Source organism: Muntiacus reevesi, chromosome 16 (genome assembly GCF_963930625.1).
Source record: "Muntiacus reevesi chromosome 16, mMunRee1.1, whole genome shotgun sequence".
Classification (NCBI taxonomy): domain Eukaryota; kingdom Metazoa; phylum Chordata; class Mammalia; order Artiodactyla; family Cervidae; genus Muntiacus; species Muntiacus reevesi.
Genome location: NC_089264.1, coordinates 44,239,582 through 44,257,036, shown reverse-complemented (window position 1 = coordinate 44,257,036; position 17,455 = coordinate 44,239,582). Strand labels below are relative to the sequence as shown.

The 17,455-nt window shown below is 40.2% G+C and overlaps 1 pseudogene; it reads right to left on the bottom strand.

Annotated features, from left to right (window-relative positions):
* Positions 1-2,241: 2,241 nt before the first annotated feature.
* Positions 2,242-17,455, bottom strand: part of LOC136147888 (large ribosomal subunit protein uL1-like) — a 47,988-nt pseudogene continuing 32,774 nt past the window's right edge.

Below are 17,455 nucleotides of genomic sequence, written 5' to 3'. Positions count from 1 at the left end.
CAAAATACATCCAGGATTGACCACTTCTCCCTACTTCCACCCTGGTCCAAAAAGCACCACCTCTGGCTTAGATTATTATGATAGTTCCCTAGCTAGGCTTCCTGCATCTGTCTGTCCTCCCTCTAGAGTCTATTCTCAACATATTAACAAACAAAGTGATACAGGGAACTAGATGATGTCACCTTGCTGTTCAAACCTTCTGACAGCCCCACAACTCATCAGAACAAAAGGTGATATTTTTACAACGGCCTGTAAGACCCTGCAAGATCTTGTTCACTGTCACCTCTCCACCTCTATAGCCTCATCTCCTACCATCACCTCCTTACTCTGTCCCAGCCACACTGACATTCTGTTCTTCCCGAAACACACCTGTGTCTAGAGCAAGATTTGCCGACTGTGGGTATTTGATAACTATTTGTGGAAGGAAGGAAATAAGAAAGGGAGGGAGGAAGGAAGGAAGAAAAGAAGTCAAGAAGGAAGGAAGGGGAGAAACGGAAAATTGTTCAAACATAAACACAAAATGCACTCAAAAGCAAAGTGGCTGTTTTTAAAATAATACGCTCCGTTATTTTAATAGTCAATAGAAATGCTCTTTAGAATATGTATTAGCAGAATTTGGATTTTGATACTAGCTTTAAGACTAAATTGTGGGTTTGTAACCATCCTTACTATTCAGGGTTTTCAGAAAATTATCTAAGTGTCCAAAGGCAAATGGAAGGTTCACATTATAGGTCCTCAGAATGATTTCAGAAATAATCAAGGCATTTTATACAACAGGAAAAAATATTCTGAAGGATTATGTAGAGGAGCACAGACCTTTATTTCCTGGACAAATCAAAACTGCAGTGCTGAAGAAATTGATGTATGTCAGGAAGAAGTATACAACTTAAGGGAAAAAAAGAGGTTAAGAGAAGACAAGTGAACAAATTCTGATATCAGATAAAGAATTCAGAATAAGTATCTAGAAATTTGTTGACATAGACTGTGTCAAACCTCGCAGACGAACTTTAAAGGCATTCTCATTGTGCTACAGAAAACTTGTATCTAGATCTGTGAAACTTCAGTTACTGAAATTTTAACAACCTTGATACTATTTTTAAAAAAGCATCATGACCTCAAATTTCATAAACTGGGGAAATAAAGTAAACATGGGGTCTGAACAAGGAACTGAGAGATTCTACAAAGATCCAAGACACTGTGAATAGATCTCTACTGAGAATGAGAAGCAAAAGGCTAATGTCACCTCTTGAGGGACAAAATTAAAAGTGACTTTTCAATATTTGATGTAATTGCTTAGAGTGCACCTAATATGACACAGCATCACAGTGGCTCCTTGTTTCTGTCTGTCTAGTCCACTTAAGCGGTTTATCCAGATAACTAAAGCTTACATGATTAGGTGTCAGCTTTTTGCTTAAATATGCCTAAAGTATATTAGTTCCTTGCCTACATTTTCAAGCAGAATTCACTGAACATAATTTAACTTATTTCTGATGGCTTAGCTGTTGTCAAGGAGACATTTTGATGTGTGTGTACTCACATGCACGCGTGCTCAGTTGCTAAGTCATGTCTGACTCTTTGCGACCCCATGGACTGAGCCTGCCAGCCTCCTCGATCCATGGAATTTCCCAGGCAAGAATACTGCAGTGGGTTGTCATTTCCTTCTCCGGGGGATCTTCCCTACCCAGGGATTGCATCTGCATCTCCTGCATTAGCAGGCAGCTTCTTCACCACTGAGTCACCAGGAAAACCCACAGTTTGACATAGCAATAAAGAATTGGACTTTTTCCAGCTTTATTAACATGTAATTGACAATTAAAACAGTAAGATATTTAAAATATACACCATGGTGACATGATATACATATATGTGATATAAATACACATTGTGAAAGGATTCTACCATCTAATTAATTAACATACGCATGTTGGGGAGGGTGGTTTTGGTGAGAACATCCAAGTTCTACTCTCTTAGAAAGCTTTGATTATATAATACAACTTATATATAACAAAATATCATGTAATAAGTTATATATAGTATGTAACACAAGATATACAATGTTAGATAGATATATAATGTTACCAACTGTAGTCACCATGTAATACGTTAAATCCGCCTCATTATAAGCCAAAAAGTTTGTACCCATTTACCAGTCTTTCTCTATTTCCTCTACTTCTGATGAACCCCAGCCCCTAAGCTTCTGGCAACCGCTTTCTACTCTCTTCTTAAGAGTTAGACTTTTTTTTTCTTTTTTTTCTTTTTTTTTTGGTTTAGTATGGTTTATTAAGCTGTGCCTTAGTACAGACGCTGGGGCTTGCCCATGGTGCTCTTAATGTACAAGGCCCTGACGTTCTGCCAATTTTTCTTGAGCAATGACACCAGGAAGTTGACAGCTAAGTGGATGCTGTACACAAGCTCATCATCTGTCATCTTCACGTGGCCAACAACCACTGCCAGATACAGCACCTTCTTCATCTGGAACTTGATCGTGGACTTCATCAACTTTGGCCACCATGTTCTCGTTGTGGGTCAGGAAGGAAGGGAACTTGCCAGCCTCGTTCAGGCCTGGGCCCAGGATTCAGGGGATCTGCTTGATCAGAGCCTCTGAAGCCAAAAAGGCATCGTATTTCTTGGCCAGCTTCTTGACCAGTTTCTTATTCTTGTTGAGTTTCTTCAGTGCCTCAACGTCCATGTGGGTGATATCCACAGCCTTGGTCTCATCACAATGCTGCTGGTCCCCCAAGACACACATGGAGAACTTGAGGCGGGGAGTAGACTTAATCCTGACGGTGCCCGAGAAGCGTTTGTCCTTCTGAGGGTCAAAAGTTCTTCAGACTGATCTGAAGCTCCAGAGTCTCCAAAAACTTCCTGCGCTTGCGCTGGTTCCCGTGCAGGACTTCCCGCGCCGCCTCGTAGAGGGTGTCGCGGGAGACTTTGCTGCTCGTGGTTCCCTACACTGCGATAACCGGAAAAGAGCTTTTTTTCTTTCTTTTTTCTTTTAAGAGCCCACATATGGGGATTTCCCTGGTGGTCCAGTGGATAAAACTCCATACTTCCAATGCAGGGGGCTGGGTTTCAAACCCTGGTCAGGGAACTAGGTCCCAAAGGCCCCAACTGAGAATTCACATTCCACAGCTAAAATCTGGTGCAGCCAAATAAATAAATAACCTTTTTTTAAAGTCCACGTATGAGTGATATCATGCAGTATTCATCTCTCTCTGTTTAGTTTCTCTTAGCATAATGCCCTCAAGTTTCATCCATGTTGTCATAAATGACAGCATTTCTTTTTTTATGGCTATATAAATTCCACTGTATATATATATATATATATATATATATATATATATATATATATATATACATACATATATCTCTTATCCATTCATCCACTGATAGGTCCTTAGGTTTCCTTATCTTGACTACTGAGAAGATACACATGAAGTAAGGTGGCTCAAGTTGCCAGGATCTGAAAGGATACTTTGCAACAAGTAACAAAACAAAAGTTTCCACTAAAAATAATGTCTCCAGTTATAGAAGGTCCCTGATGGTTTATTGATTCACAGGACATCCAGTCAGAGGCTGGAGATGCCACAAGCAGGTCCCTCAGAGGGAGTGAGGAAGGACGGGCTCATCCTTGATGCTTACGATTCTGTGACCAAAAAATGTCCAGATGCCACCAGGCAGAGAAACTCAAGTTGCTGATACATTTCCAGCCCAGGTCTGAATGAGCTCAGAAATTGACCGAAACTGAGGGTGGAGGAGGGAGACCAACGAATCAACCTAGTCAACTCTCAGGAAGGCACAGGTGAACATAATACTTCTTCCCATGGTCCAGCATCTTGAAAACTGTGGCCCTGCTGATAAAAGGTGGTATCTCCCTGAAAAGGAAATCAATTAGTACATGCAAACAGGGTCTACGCCCCTTCTCAGCCCACTGGAGTGGGCATTTCTCCACTACATGAAGAACGGGAGCATAGCATCCACCTCTCTTTCTACTAAACAAAACCCAACATGTAGTTTGCTTAAAGTCCCTTCAAGACTAGAATCCTCTGGGACTTAATTGGTGGTCCAGTGGTTAAGACACCATCATTCTACTGAAGAGGGTGCAAGTTCCATCCCTGGTCCTGAGGACTAAGGTCCCACATGCCCTGTGGCTTGGCAAAAAGAAAAAAATAAATAAATAAGGGAGAACGAAAGTTTAAAACAGAAAAAGACTGGAGCCTTGTCATGCAGGCACCCTCTTCTCCATCACAGCACTTTCCACTGCCTCTAATTCACATTAATCCATCTTGGCTCCAATGTAAGTCATGAGTCTTAAATCACAGAGCTTTTCACCATACTTTCAGTCTGGCAATCACCCTGTCTCTGTGGATAATTCTACTTTTTGAATTCTGCAGACTTCATCTGTGCAGTCTTTTGCAGGAACCCACACCTCATTTGGTCCTCATTACTGGCAAATATCAAACTGGGAAGATGTGTTGGCAACTCTCGCTGGATTTCTGGCTCCACGCAAAACCACTCATTCCCATAGTGCCTGGATATCGTCCCCAGGTGCCAATCACATTATCACAATGGAACCCATCGTAGACTCGAAGTCTAGTGGGGGAAAGCCCAAGAACTAAGGCAACATTTTGCAGTCTGATGTTTATCTAGCCCATTCTAAGGTATCATCTACCTGCTATTTCCTCCTATCCTGGGTCTCCCCTGGTGGCTCAGTGGTAAAGAATCTGCCTGCCAATGCAGGAGATGTGGGTTCAACCCCTGAGATAGGAAGATTCCCTGGAGAAGGAAATGGCAACCCACGCCAGTGTTCTTGCCTGGGAAATCCTACAGAGAGAGGAGTCTGTCCACAGAATCACCAAAGAGTCGGCATGACTTATTGGCTAAAAAACAACAAAGGTATTACTTGCCAGCTATTCTTCCTATCCCAGGTCTTGGTTTATTTTTAAAAGAAGCATCTCGTCCTCTGAAGTTCTTTATTAATAGCTGAGAATGTCACTCATAAAACTTTTTCCCCACCCCTGCTTTGACCAAATAATGCATCCTCCCAACATCCTCCCTTGGCATTCAATACCATATCAAATTCAAATAAATCACAGTTGACTTTAAAGCCCTCCAGCAATTCATGTCTGCCTATATAACTCCTACACTCCTCAGCTGCTCTTGTCACATAAACCATCTCACAGCCTCTTTCCTCTACTACTTGCAATTCTTTCCTTTCTCCCTTGCTCTCTCACCCACCTGAATCAACCTCCCATCACCAACTACCGAATTACTTATTTTAGAGGAAGCAGGAAAGGTTGAATAAGGTATCTTGGTTCATAGCCTCATCCTGCTAATTCCTACCTGTGTGACTTTGTCAAACTGCAATAATAGTGAAGAGAACAACACAAGTCTTTAACCAACACTTTTAGCTGTTCATCCAATTAACCCTATGAGGGAAAGCCTAGCATTATCCCGATTTTGAGGATGCAGAAAATCACCCAATTTTATTAAATACATGTTTTCTTATGTGAAAACTAGAAATACTAACATTTACTTCTCATGGATAAAAGTAAAGCATGACATGCACAGCACATAATTTATGTTAATTTCCTTTCCCATCACCAAACCCACCTTATTCACCATTTCTGCTCTTTATAAAAGAAATAATAGAGCTCTTCTCCAGCAATTCAAGACGTCCCTTTCTTCTTATCTTCACAAGGCATAAGAGCTAAGTACCGGAAAACAAATGGTATAATCTGCTGTGAACCAGAAAAGTAATGACCTTCAACTCAGCACACTGCTCCATGACCATTGGTTGGAAACAGAAATTGGACTTTACCTTCAGGAAGGGCAGGTAATTCCTACTAAATGTGAATTGAGGCTTTTTACCCTCTGCTTCTCTCTCTGGAGAGAAAAGTTCTTTCCCACCTGTTTTGCTGAAATTCTTCCCTCAGAGGGACAAAGATTTCATTCCACAAAGCCAGGCTTAAAATGCAGATACCATTGGATGAGCTAACACTTTGACGTGCTTCCAAGTTACCAGTTTCAAATCTCTTCTTGCCAACAGGACTTGGCAGATATGATGAGAATCAGAAATGGAAAGAGGGCACCAAGATGACTATGTCCACTTAGCTATTTGACCCAGAATAACAACATTTGTCACCATGCCTAGTATAGGAAAAGGCTATGGTAGTAATCAAGCTAAAAGATACGAGTTTTGATTGACTTCAGAACAAACAGAAGATCGATAAACTGTGATTACAAGCTATCTGTAGCCAACCAAGGAGACTTAACTCAGTTTATAAGGTGGCACATCTGTGCTTCTCCTCCACATCCTTAACATCAAATGATAATTAATTTTCATATATTGACAGTCCTCTAAAGTCACCGCAATTGCCAGTATTTCACATGTTTCAAGGTAGGGCTGGAATTTAACTTCCTTAAGTAAATAGCATCTTGTTGTAAAGATAACTGTTTTCCTCTAGTTAGAGACACAGAAAAATCACTTTCTATATCCTAATTCACTGTCCTGAACTAAACAAACTAGAGGAACATTTGATGTTGTGGGAGACAGCCTCTAAGGTGACCCCAGTGACCCCCATCTTCTGGTTTAACAGCCTTACATAATCCTCTCCCCTTAAGGGCAAATTGAAATTATTGACGTGCTTCTAATTAATGTAGAAGAGTAATGGGATGTCCCTCATGAGATCAGATTATAGGAAAACTGTAGCTGCTGTCCTGGATGTTCATTTTCCTTCATTCACTCACTCACCTTGAGGAATTCAGCTGCCATGTTTTGAACTGCCCTATGAAGCCCTCAAAACGAAGAACTGAGAGAAGAGATTTCTAATCAACAGCCAGCAGGAAACTGAAGCTCTCACTCCAACAGGCTGCAAAGTAGGAAATCTTTCTTACAATCACTTAAGAGGTTCTGGACGTGAACTCTCCCTTAGTTAACTTTCAGATGGGACTGCGACATCATGGCTACAACCACACAACCTTGAACCAGAGACACTCAGATAAGCCTCATTCAGACTCCTGACCCACCCTGGTGGTGGTGATTTAGTTGCTAAGTCATGTCTGACTCTTGAGACCCTATGTACTGTAGCCCATCAGGCTCCTCTGTGCTTGGGATTCTCCAGGCAAGAATACTGGAGTAGGTTGTATTTCCACCTGTAGGGGATCTTCCCGACCACCCCAACTGTGAAATAATCAGTGTTTCTATTTTAGGAATCGAATTCACTTCTCCGGCATCTCCTGCGTTGGCAGGCAGATTCTTTGCCAATGAGCTGCCTAGAAAGTCCCCTGTATCTCAACAGGAGATAGCTCACTGATTGGCCAGTTTGCCAACAGTCCTGATTTCTCAAGATTTCATGGGGCAAGAGTGCTCCTTGGGGTTAACTTGCTCTTCGCCTAGATTAATTTAAATAGCAGTTGAAAATTTAACTTGAAAGGATAATTATAATATTTCACCTTCTTTTATCTCAGGTCATGTAAATGAGGCTTTTGTCTTCTCACAGTTCATATGATATTAATACAGGGAATAAAAAGGTCTCAGTATATTGTGTGCTGTCAATCACTTTAGAAGAATATTCTCCAATAATCATAGTGGGTACAAACTGGACAAATTTCCATCATCATGAGCTGTGTCTATTATCAACAAGGAAACACATAAACTTATAGCTTGGCAGAGTTCTCACCTGAGCAGTGAAAGGTGTCAATTTTATCAGATTGCAAAGTTGGAGGGGCTTTTTTTGACATTTATCAAGTATTAAGAACATTTACTGTGTAGCTAGGAATAGCCCTGAAGAAGTAAATTCAACTTCTACCCCCTTTTAAACTATGATTTTCATATCCTGCTAAAGGCGGTGAAAGCACTAACCCTGAGTGACGGGTCCTGGACCGTAGCTTTATCCTCTGCTTTGCACCACAGCTCTTCTGGGAGACACTGTCATTCACAGTATTCAACAGTGAAATGTGATGGTTGGACAAATGCAGCATCGTCAAGTTTAATAAACATCAGGAGGAAGCTGGCAGATAAGTTTCAACCCCAGGGCATTTTTAAAAAATCAAAATACTGTTCTTTGTCCTCCTAGTGTTAACACAATACCATGTGTTTAAACTAGAGTTTAGAAAGAAAAGAAAAAAAAAAAACTAAAGTTTTTCTATTATACCTAAGGCCAGGCTCAAGGTCTTATTCCTCCAGGAAACCTTCCATGATTATCTCAACTCTAAATAATTACTCCTTCAAGTGTGGGATGAGAGGATATTTCTCATCCCAGTGAAAGGCGGTGTACAATAGTGGTTACAAGAGTAAGTTCCATGAGTAGACCATTTGGCTTCAAATTTCAATGAGCAGGGGCTCACTAGCAATGGATGTTGGAGCGAACAACTTAACCACCATAAGTCGGTTTCATCAATAAAATGGGGAGAGTATCTGTGCCCTAGATTGCCTTAGGTAATCATGCAGAGAGACTGGCGCTGCATGGGCCCTCTAAAAACATTTGCTCTCGAGCAATTACTGTGCGCCAGACAGAAACACTGACCTATTGTATCTCCGTGCCTCTACTGTATGGTAAAACCCCTTGTGGACGGACCTAGGGTCTGTCATACAGAGTGATGTAAGTCATAAAGAGAAAAACAAATATCGTATATTAATGAATGTATGTGGAATCTAGAAAAATGGTACAGATGAACCTGTTTCTGAGGCAAGAATGGAGACACAGACATAGGGAACAGACATGTGGACAAAGGAAGGGAAAGGAAGGATCAAACAAATTGGGAGATTAAGGTTGACATATACACTATGATGTATAAAACAGATAGCTAGCAAGAAGCTGCTGGATAGCACAGGAGTTTCAGTTTGGTGCTCAGTGATGACCTAGAAAGGTGGGAGAAGGAGGTAGATCCAAGAAGGAAGGAATATGTGTATACATAGGACTGATTCACTTCATCATACAGCAGAAACTAACATAGCATTGTAAAGCAACTATGTTTCAATTGAAAAAAAAAAAAAACCCTGAGTTAAATCTGATTACCTCCACTTTGCAAATGGGAAAGTAAGGCTCATAGAGGTACACAGCTGTAGAGGTAATATGTGAAACATGGCATCTGGGGTCCAAAGTCCACCATCACTAAATATCACAACTCTTGCACTTCTGGAAAGTACCATCTTCAGTTTTCAATAATTTATTACACCTGAATACATACATATCTATCTCCCTTACTGCACTGTTGAGTTACCCTGGGGCAAGCATTGTTTCTCATTCTTCTTGGGATTCCCAATGCCTAGCATAAAACACTTAGCCCATAATAGATGCTCATTACATTTTCTTGAAACAAAATAAGTTGGTAAAGTTGCAGCTGCCCCAGAAGAACTGTAACCCTTCTTTAAAGAAAAAGTTTTACCAAAAAGGAAAGGCCACAAATTTCCCTCAGCAAAGAAAATTGTTGAAAAATGAATAAACACAGTTGTGGGCCCTGAGCTGTCAAAATCAAAATGGGACTTAGATTCTACCAGGGGCATCTCCCCTCAAGCCCATCAATCAGTGTATATATACTGATTATCTTCTGGGTGCTAAATAACCTCATGATATCAGTGACTTCCAAACAGCCAGATCAACCTTATTTCTGACATCCGAAGGAAGAGTACAGGTGACTATCTAACCCTAGAGGACCTTGGAAAACCTCTATTTCCAGTTATCCATAAAAGTTTATAGTTCCATAACAAGCTGCTTGTCACATGTTATCCCCTCAGAAAATCAAGTTGCTATTTTCGGGTCCTACTGAGAAAAAGCGGTCCATGGATGCTGCTCCTCTCTAAACGATAAATGTCAAAAATGGAGTTAACTCTTAAAATGTGAAGCAATGAGAAGAGTAATTTTGTCCTATTCTTCTGTGATAGTTGAGATGAATTCTTAAAGTTCTAAAGATATTGACAAGAAAGAAAAACAATATTTGTCAGAGAAGTAAAGAATCAGTGATAGGGATGATCAGATTTCCAAAACGCAAAAGAATTACGTTGAACCCCTACCCAACATCACAGCCTTTTATCCCAACCTATTCAAGTAACATTTAAAGAGAGGAGTTTTTGCTAGTTATTTTATAAACTAAGTCCTAAAGCTATGTTTGAATATATTATTATTTTAACTCCCATCATAATTGAGGTATTCTGTTTATAACAGTTAATTGATGTGTCACTTTCTCAATAAAAAATTTAATCTCATAAAATGACATATCCTTTCTTCTTTCTGTAACTCTCACCAGAAAGAACTTAGCTGTGCCCCAAAGCACACTGGTCCCAGCCAATCACAGGGTGGCTGCTGCCTGAATGCAGGTAACCTTCTTCAGAGAAATGACTCTGAAATTTCAGAGCCTTTTTAATCATCAATATTTCAAAGAACTGAGGCCATTTTCGAAGATACAGACTTGGGTTCAATCACTAGTCAAGGAACTAAGAAGATCCCACAAGCCACACAGGCACCCGGAGAGGGGGAAAAAAAAAAATCACTCCAGGAAAGACTTCTAGAGCTCCAGAAACTGACCACAAACCTGAAGTGGCTTTCGGAAATAGAAGACTTGTGTTGAGTTCTATGGGTTTCCCTGGTGGCTCAGACTGTCAAGAACCTGCCTGCAACGAGAAGACCTGGGTTTGATCCCTGGTTTGGGAAGATTCCTGGAGAAGGGAAGGGCTACCCACTCCAGTATTCTTGCCTGGAGAATTCCATGAACAGAAGAGTCTAGCGGGTTACAGTCCACGGGGTCACAAAGAGTCAGACATAACTGAGTTTTATGGAGCTTTGGGCTTTCAAAATGTCAATCCCTTTGTTTCTATCACTTTCCTTCCAAACGTTAAGGGTTTCATCAGGCCAACATCCATATCCTGCCATGCTTGTAACCTAGACAGGTTCACAGCAAAGCGCATGAGGAAGACTGGTTCTCCATAACATGATTTGGTGTAATTCACAAGAATAAGATGTAAACCAAATTAAATCACAGCACGAGAAAATAAAGATGTAGCAGGAAGATAAGACCAGGAGATAAATTAAATAAAGCCATGAAAGTGATAAGTTCTTAGAGGAAGTAATACTGAGCCAAAAATAGAGTTGTGAAGTTCTGGTGACCAAGAATTTACCTTTTTAGATAAACAAATTTGATTATAATATCCAGGTTTTTTTTGAGAAAAGAAAAAATATATACAATTTCCATCCAAGAAGCAAAGCTTTTTCCTGAAACTTTAATACGTATCAGTGCTGTCCAACAGAAATATAATGTCACAGATGCAATTTTAAATTTTCTAACAAATACATTTAAAATGTAAAGAAAATTACATTAATTTTCATAAAATCTTAATATATTCAAAGTATTATCATTTCAGTATATAATCAACATACAAATCAACCATGCAGGGTTTTTTTTTTTGCATGCTAAGTCTTTAAAATATAATGTACATTTTACACTCACAGCATTTCTCAGAGGCACTAAATTTTCATTGGAAATACTTGATCTATTATGTTGGTGCAAAATTCATTGTGGTTTCAGACCGTGAATTTTATTACAGCTAGGCTCAAACACACCCTTATTAATCAAAATAGGAACCATGATAATCAACACATTTTTGCCAAAGAAAAATAAGTTTGCTTATCTTGTAGCATAAAAATTCATACTTCAGGATTTGAGGAACTCTTGCCTCCTGCTCATTGTGGAAGCATTTTCCCTGCAAAAAATTGTTAAGATGTTGAAGTGGTAGTCAGCTGGCGAGAGGTGAGGTGAATCAGGCAGGTTAAGCAAAACTTTATAGCCCTATTCATTCAACTTTTGAAGCAGTTGTGCCACATGCTGTTGGGCATCGTGGAGAAAAATTGGGCCCTTTCTGTTGACCAATGTCGACTGTAGGCATTGCCGTTTTTGGTGCATTTCACTGACTTGCTGAGTATACTTCTCAGATGTAATGGTTTCACCAGGATTCAGAGAACTGTAGTGGATCAGACCAGCAGCAGACCACCGAAGAGTGACCATGACCCTTTTATTGTGCATATTTGGATTTGCGAAGTGCTTTGGCGCTTCTTCTTGGTCCAACCACTGAGCCAGTCATCAGCAGATGTCCCATAAAATCCACTTTTCATCACACGTCACAATCTAATAAACGATTCATTGTTGTTGCATAGAAAAAGAGACAACATTTCAGACTTTTTTTTATTTTTGGTCAGCTCATGAGGCACCCACTTATTGAGCTTTTTCACATTTCCAATTTACTTTACCTGCTGAATGACCATAGAATGGTCTATGTTGAGTTCTTCGGCAACTTCTCGTGTAGCTGTAAGAGCATCAGCTTCCGTGATTGCTCTCAGTTGGTCATCATCAACTCCTGATGGCTGGCCACTGTGTTGCTTATCTTCAAGTCACTCATCTCCTTTGCAAAAGTTCTGGAACCACCACTGCACTGTATGTTCACTAACAGTTCCTGGGCCAGATTCGTTGTCGATGTTGAGAGTTGTCTGTGCTGCTTTATGACCCATTTTGAACTTGAATAAGAAAATCACTCAAATTTGCTTTTTGTCTAACATCATTTCCTAGTTTAAAATAAATATTAAATGAATAGCAAGTAATAACTCATTAGCAAAAAACATAAAGTGAGAAATGAGTATTAAAATGTTCTATAAAATAACCACACTTAAGAATGTATTCTGATATTAAACAGCAAATTTCAATAATGCAAAAACAGCAATTATGTTTGCACCAACCTAATATATCTCAATTTCACAAACTGTACAGTGGGTTCCCTGGGTTCAGACAGTAAAGAATTTGCCTGCAATGCAGGAGACCAGGGTTCGATCCCTGGGTTAGGAAGATCACCTGGAGGAGGGCATGGCAACCCACTCCATGGACAGAGGAGCCTGGAGAATCCCTATGAACAAAGGAGCCTGGGCTACGATTCATGGGGTCACAAAGAGTTGGACACAACTGAGCAACTAAGCCCAGCACAGTGCAGTGGAAAAAGTAGATTCACATAACCAAATTATTCCAACATATGTAAAACTTTCCAATCGCTGAATATTCATCTTTAAACTTAAATTAATTAAAAATTAAATAAAATTTATTTTCTGAATTGCATGAGCCATATTTCACATGTGGACAGCACAGTTCTAAATGAAAAAGTTGTCTAGGTCTACCTAGAGGATACAGAGTAACACAGAATACAATGTCTTCAGCAATACCCCTACAAAACTTTGATTACATCTGTCAGTGTAAGCTGGGGGCACAAAATCCAACTCAGTGTCAAGCAGAAAGTCAAGGCTTTGAGTTCCACTCACCCCAAACTCTGATGATTTGGAACAAAAGAACCTCTCAGATGCCCCTCACTCTATTTTCTGTCTGCATTACCTCCCTTGAGTGAACTTCTGATTCACAGACTAAAGAAGATAAAATTCTTAGGCAAGAGTCTAAAGTTCAAGTAATGTTTTTCTTTTTTTTTAAGTATCTATTTTTATTTATTTTAATTTTAATTTTTGGTCACTCCCATAGTTTGCAGGACCTTAGTTCCCTGACCAGAGATTGAACTCAGGGCCATGGCAGTGAAAGCATCAAGTCCTAACCATTAGACCACTAGGGAAGTCCCAAGTAATGTTTTTCTTGATTAAGAATAAACCATGTTTTTTTAAATAAATAAATACAATTTTTTAGAAAAGAAAAATCCATATATTTTGAAAGTACTACGGTAGGAAATTGATAAGTACATCCAAGAACAAAATATACAAAGTTCTTTTGAGAATTAAAAAATTACTTTTTAAAAGCTCATGAGTCAAATAGAAATACCTAAATCTAATACTGTTTAAGTACTGTTTAAACAAAAAAATATATATAGAAAGCATCCTTGTTTATTTTTATCAAACCACCAGAACCCTGGGGCTTCCCTGATAGCTCAGTTGGTAAAAAATCCGCCTGCAATGCAGGAAACCCCTGTTTGATTCCTGACTCAGGAAGATCTGCTGGAGAAGGGATAAGCTACCCACTCCAGTACTCTTGGGCTTCCCTTGTGGCTCAGGTGGTAAAGAATCCGCCTGCAATGTGGGAGACCTGGGTTTGATCCCTGGGTTGGGAAGATCCCCTGGAGAAGGGAAAGGCTACCCACTCTAGTATTCTGGTCTAGAGAATTCCATGGACTACAGTCCATGGGGTCGCAAAGAGTCAGACACAACTGGGTGAATTTCACTCACTCACCATAACCCTTATAACAAATCCTTAAAAAATATTTCTTAAATTAAAAAACTACACATACTGAATTAAATTTATAATGCCAATTTCTTTCGAGAATAGGTCCAGGAATTCACTAATGAAATTTGAAAATCCTTTATACTGGTTTACTCTTCTCAATTTCCTCATCTTTCTAATTCAGTTATGGAAATAGATAAATTCAAGTATATTTATGTCAAGGATTAACAATAGAGAAATTACCAAAACATAAGCATAATAGTAAACAAACAAACAAAAAAAGGAGCCTTAATCAGAATTTCCTAAGAGAAAACATAAAGAAAATGTCCCCCATATTTTTCATTTGCCATAAGTTTTTAAATGCCTGTCCTGTGTTAAAATTAGTTTTGTGAGAAACTTTCCGTTTAAATCGACACATCCATCTCTTGAAAAGAATCCCATTGGAAAAGGGTACTCAGGTTCCATATTGACTCTAGCAGGTCTCCTCCTCTGGCAGCCAGAGATGATTATCTACACCACAGGGTGCACAGAATAAATAAAGATTAAATGATTATCAAAATGTGACCAACATCTGAGCAAGCAGCATGCACCTTGGCAGGAGGGATACCAGCATTAAGGCAAATCACATCCAACTGTGGAAATAAACTTGTCAGATACAGGCTCCGGCTGCATCCCAAGCTGCAGACCTTCGAGGACGATTCCAAGATGGTTCAACAGCACCGGGCCACCTCCCACAGCCGCCTTTGGCTTTCCTCCACAGGCTGCCTCTGCCCCCTGTCGGTCAGCTTCACTGCTGTATGTGTCATAGACAGCCTGACGTTTGAACTCACAAGTCCTAATTGGAAGGGATTGGGAAGGACAAACGGCAGTATTTGTGTATCTCAAGTGTGAGGTCTAGGGAAGAAAGAATCTTTGCTCTGCTGGACTCCACAGTCAGGCAGGGTGAGAGCTATTTGGGGCAGGCAACCCTGAAAGGAATGAGATCTGTCTCAAGAGGAGTTCGAGGGGCAGGTTTACTGGGTGCCAAGGCCTGTGTGAAGAGCATCGTCTCATCTAATCCATGTCCCTGTGTGTGATGTGATGTGAAAGTCGTGCCCAACTCTCTGCGACCCCATACTGCAGTGGGTAGCCTTTCCCTTCTCCAGAGGATCTTCCCAAACCAGGAATCAACCCGGGGTCTCCTGCATTGCAGGCGGATTCGCTTGCAATGCAGGAGACAGAGGAGACCCAGGTTGCATCTCTGGGTGGGGAAGAGGGGGAGGAAATGGCCACCCACTCCAGTATTCCTGCTTGGAAAATTCCATGGACAGAGGAGCCTGGTGGGCTACAGTCCATGGGGTCGCAAAGAGTGGGACATGACTGAGCGCAGCACCGCAGCGTAGCCCTATGGAGTAGGTTCTATTATTATCCACGTTTCAAATAAAGAAACTGAGATACAGAGAAAGTAAGGAACTTTCCCAAGGTCACACAGCTAGGAAATGAGGGAGCTGAAATGTTAACCCCAGGTGGTGACTCTAGAAACTTCCCTCTTAATAGCAAGGCCACACTGCCACCCCATGGCCTGCTGGAAAAATCCACTTGCCAAGGGAATCCAGTTAAGTGAGAGTTTCAGCAAATGTTAATCTCAGGGATGGCAGAGGGCCAGCAAGACAGGACTGATGGTGGGTAGGGACTCCTTTTAAAAACAAGCCAAAAAAAACCAAACAAACAAACCAAAAAAACCACTGGACAATTGTTTGAATTACAGGTAATAAAGAAAAAGTAAGCTATGAACACTATAAGAGAAATAACTTTAAAAATCGGGAAAGAGGGAATATGAGAACACTAATCTTTTATGGCAGAAACTCAACTCCAAATGTAATTTTTTCAAGAAATGATAGTAGTCCAACTTGTCAATATCTTGCATAATCTCTATAGTGGAATATTTTAGGAAATAACATCTCTTACAGTAAAAAAAAAAAATCTGTTTAAAATTTCACTTTTTATCTTCATTTTTTTCTTCTGTTCAGTCAAATGAAATTAAACTTAAAACACTCTTAAAAGAGCACTGATAGTTGTATCCTATTTTAATAGAAATATGCATAGATGATTCATTGGAAAAGACCCTGATCCTGGGAAAGATTGAAGGCAAAAGGAGAAGAGCGTGGCAGAGGGTGGTTGGATGGTTGGATGGCATCACTGACTGAATGGACATGTGTTTGAGCAGATTCAGAGAGATAGTGAAGGTCAGGGAAACCTGGAGTGCTTCTGTCCGTGGGGTTGAAAAGAATCAAACACGAATTAGCGACTGAACAACAGCCGAACAGCAGCAAGAGGGCTTCCTTCCCTGGGGCCTCAGATGTGGCTCAAAAAATCTGCCTACAAGGCTGGAGACATGAGTTCGATCCCTGGGTTGGGAAGATCCCCTGGAAAAGGAAATGGCAACCCACTCCAATAATCTTGCCTGGAGAATCCGAAGGACAGAGGAGACTGGCGGGAAAGAGTTGGACACATCTGAGCAACTAACTCTTCCACTTTCATAACAGCAACAATATAGAACAGTATCTGAAATGGGATGGAGCCCTCATATTAATGGTGTTTATTTTCTGGATGAGAGTACTTGGAAAGTTTTTCTTATAATTAATACTGTTTCTTTCGTTAATATTTCATTGATTCAATTGTTGTTTATTTATTGAGCAGTTACAGTATACCAAGAATTGTTCCTGGCTCTGGGGGTATGGCTGTGAACAGAACAAGTCTGGTCCTTCTCCCGCTCCACAGGGAAGACAGATGTTAAACATGTAAACACCTGCTCGAGTGTCAGTACTTTAAAAAGAGATGATAGAGTGATGACAGGTCGAACTATTTTTAACAAGGTGAGGAAAGAATCTCCCCATGGTAGGAACACTGAAATCAAGAATCAAAAAAAGTCCAAGAGGGAATCACTGCAAATACCTAAAGAAAAACATCGATGTAGAAAGAAAAGCAGATATAAGTGTACTGGGGCAGGATATAACAAGGCAAAAAAGGATGTCCGTAAATCACAATGCTGAAGCTTTCCAATTTGAACCAAGTATTTGGTAAATCAGATGGCATGCTTAATTTCATGCTAGGTAATACATGACTAATGTTCAACTTCAGTCTAGCTCTTATTTATTTTCATTTTCCTATATCCTCTCCCAATTTCCCCAGACTCATCGAGCAACCTCTTTACACTTGGATCCAAGTTCTTGTCCCCACGGAACCCTGAATTTAGCAGATAGCCTGCTTCGGTCTTTTCCCA